The sequence below is a fragment of the Octopus bimaculoides genome, chromosome 14 (assembly GCF_001194135.2).
Source record: "Octopus bimaculoides isolate UCB-OBI-ISO-001 chromosome 14, ASM119413v2, whole genome shotgun sequence".
In the NCBI taxonomy this organism is placed as follows: domain Eukaryota; kingdom Metazoa; phylum Mollusca; class Cephalopoda; order Octopoda; family Octopodidae; genus Octopus; species Octopus bimaculoides.
Genome location: NC_068994.1, coordinates 10,560,362 through 10,564,286, shown reverse-complemented (window position 1 = coordinate 10,564,286; position 3,925 = coordinate 10,560,362).

Below are 3,925 nucleotides of genomic sequence, written 5' to 3'. Positions count from 1 at the left end.
TTTGCTGGTAAATGCCACCCGGTAGCGTCGCAGCTGACACCTGTATATTCCGGTGGTTGTGATCTTTCTTTCTCTCTGTCTGCTAAGACGCCAAGAAGCAAGGATCTCTCTCTCTCTCACTCTGTCTCTCTCTCTCTCTCTCTCTCTCTCTCTCTCTCTCTCTCTCTCTCTCTCTCTCTCTCTCTCTCTGCCTACGCTAGGACAGCATGCACGAGTTGCATTGAAAGTTGCCTACTACAGCTATTTTTCTCTGAACACATATTCAGCAAAGTGTACTCGTTATTTACAAATTGTTTTTCTTTAGCTGTGTTAACTCCAGTGTGGTAGATCACATGTGAAGAACTTCTATGTTGGCTTTCCGTGCAAAATGCACTCCTGTTTGCACTCTTGTGTAGCATATACTCGAGTGAAATTCCTCTCTCCCTTTTTTTTTATATATACGTGCATTCGAACGTAGCAGGCAATAGCTAGCCTTTGTTCACTATTTGGATCCCGTTGTGGCCACTTCTCTGATTGCACTAACTCCTAAGTATAACTAAGATCACGTGGGACAACCTGTTTGAACCTACTGTTTCTTATAAAAACTCACCTTCTCCTCCTTTCGAGGTCTTTCGGTTCTAGACCTTTTTAGCTCTAGTCACTGACCACACAAGAAACAGCCAGTTCCAGTGACGACACCACAGCAGCCACGTTGAGATTTACCAACTTCGTTCAACAGCATTACAGCCGTCTCCTTCTTCGTCGCCACCATCATCTTCTCAACGTCGTCAACATCGTCTCTCTACGTACACAGTTCAACAGGCAACTCGCCTAGGTTCCAACACTTGTTTTTGTTTCCTGGTTTATATCGCTATTGGGGAGAGAAATCCCCTCCTCTCCAGCGCCGAGACCACCAGATCACGTGATTTCAACCTTCCTCCGTCTTATACACACGTATGCATAAACAAACAAGCCGAGAAACTTAATGAAAAAAATCCATGTGCTTCACAGTCAGAACTCTATTATGTCCAATTCAGACTCCAGTACTTAACTGGTAACTTATTTCATCGACTCCCGAAAGGTTGGAAGATAAAATCAATTTCGGCGGAGTTTGAAATCAGAATGAACTGAGGGTGACCAAAATGAGGTTGAAATCACGTGATCTGGTAGTCTCCGAGCTAGAATAGTAGGAACCTCTCTCTTCACTTGCAATATATGTCAAGCGTGAAGCGCAGTGAATAACCAGCTGGAAGTAGTATAAATACTACTTTCATCTCTAATATAGATTTTCTTAATGAGCTAGTTTTCTTAATTTCTAGGGGGGAAAAATGAATGCTATTTTACGTCATCAGCATGCAAAACAAAAAACTACGTAAGAACTACATTTTTTGAAAATAATCTGGAGCAAATTTGAAAAAAAAACAAAAAAAAACGGAAAAGCCCCCCCAGAAATTTAACAACACCTAACAAGAACAGAAATTCTGAATGGATTGAGGAATTAGAACAGGGATGGTTATGTGGTAAGAAACTTGCTTCCCAACCACATGGTTCCGGGTTCAATCCCATTGCATGGCACCTTGGGCCAGTGTCTTCTACTATAGCCTCAGGCCGACCAAACTTTGTGAATGGATTCGGTAGACGAAAACTGAAAGAAGTTCGTCGTGTATGCATATATGTATATATTTGTGTGCATATGTGTCTGTTTGTCTCCGTGCCGTTGCTTCACAACCGATGCTGGTGTGTACTAGGCTTACAAAGAATAAATCCTGGGGTTGATTTCTTCGATTAAAACCCTTTAAGGCGATGCTCCACCATGGCTGCAGTCAAATGACTGAAACAAATAAAAGAATAAATAAAATTACTAATAGCAATCTACAAAATCGATGGTGCAGTACTTGAATTAAAAAAATCCCAAGTTTTGATAAAAATTTCGACTGGGGAAATCCCCAGACCTAGATGTTTATCATATAAGGTGTTCAAAAAGTCTCTCCGCAGTGAATTCTTTTTATTCTCTCCAAGATGTATTTCAAAACATGTGTAGAAGAGTCAATTTGGATCTATTTTAAAACGGGGGCCACATTTTTCATTAATGTTTTACGTAGTGTTTTTGGTACGGAAAGACTTTCAAACTTCGTATACTTATCTATTTTGTGTTATAGAACAGAAAAATATTTTTGTATTCGAATTTATTTCATGTAAAAAATTGTCTTATTTCGATAATTTCAACCAATCACTGACAAGTATTCAGTTGTTTACATTTACTCCTTTGGCTCATTAAGCGATGTAAAGCGTATTTAATCTCCATACCTTCGTTTTATTTGCTTTTTTCATTTTAAATTTGCTTTAACCCTAACCCTAACACTAGTGTTAGGGTTAGGGTTACTTGTTTTAGAATCGTTTGTTAATGTAATCGGCACTTAATGTATATCGGCTGAATGGACGTCAGTGATTGGTTGAAATTACAGAAATACGACAACTTTAACATGGATTAACTTATGGATTTCTTTTTTTTTTTAAGAAGACTAAGAGAAAAAGATGTTTTATATGACACATTCTACCAGTGTTCCAAGTTTCAAAGTGTTTCGTTTATGAAAAATGTGGCCCCCGTTTTAAAAAAGATCCGTCAATTTACATATTGAAAATGAAGGACGACACTTTCAACACCTCTTATAAAGTTTTTTAAAGTCTTGTAAAGTCTAATGTATTCTTTTGTAGTCTTATACCATCTTAGAAACATTCATTTTGCACTAAAATACTACTGCGGAGAGACTTTTTGAACATCCTGTCTGAAGTGTGATGGAAAATAGGTCACCTTGGTAATATTGATGTCTCGGTCATAAAAGCAAAATTTGAAGGCAACAGCAATCATATTCGTTTGATTTCTTGATAAAAGCAAATAGGAAATAACACTTACTGATTAGAGAAAAAAATAAATCAAAAATTTTGTAACATAGTCTTATCAAAACATTGCAGTTAGCCAAGATACCACAACCACTAGTAGCTGTCATCCACGACCTAATAAAAATACCATAGGATACGTGATAATACAGAAATCCCTCGACTATCGCGGGTGGTACGTTTCACACCCTCACACCCCGCAATAGGTGAAAATCCGCAAAGTAGAAACAGTACTGTACTACTCTTTTACTCTGTAGTGACGTCATTTGGCGCCAAAATACAGTCGCCATTACTGCGTTTTCATCTACGCATGCACAGGGAATAGTTCCGGAAGGAACACAGGAAGAGTCCCATGCGCATGCATGGAATTCAACATCTAAACGTTCCCCGCTTTTTTCATTCTCTTTTCTCGCCAGCCTACGAAGAGGTAACACAGGCTACAGAGCTCTCTCACATGAGCGTGGTCGTATTAAGCTGTCTCTCCAACAATTCAACTCTGGGGACAGCTCACAACAACATTCCGGTGTCTCAGCAACCAAGATTAAGGCTGCCTATTTTCCTCCATAAATAAATATTGTTCTGTTGATAGTTCAGAGTTCTGCGTTTCGTTATTATTTAGAATTTAATATGGGAAAGCGGGTGTACACCTAATGGTGTATAACCACCGACCTATAACTCTTTTACTTGTTTCAGTCATTTGACTGTGGCCATGCTGGAGCACCGCCTTTAGTCGAGCAAATCGACCCCAGGACTTATTCTTTGGAAGCCTAGTACTTATTCTATCGGTCTCTTTTTGCCGAACCGCTAAGTTACGGGGACGTAAACACACCAGCATCGGTTGTCAAGCGATGTTGGGGGTCAAGCACAGACATATACACACACACATACATATACATATATACACATATATACGACGGGCTTCTTTCAGTTTTCGTCTACCAAATCCACTCACAAGGCTTTGGTCGGCCCGAGGCTATAGTAGAAGACTCTTGCCCAAGGTGCCACGCAGTGGGACTGAACCCGGAACCATATGGTTGGTAAGCAAGCT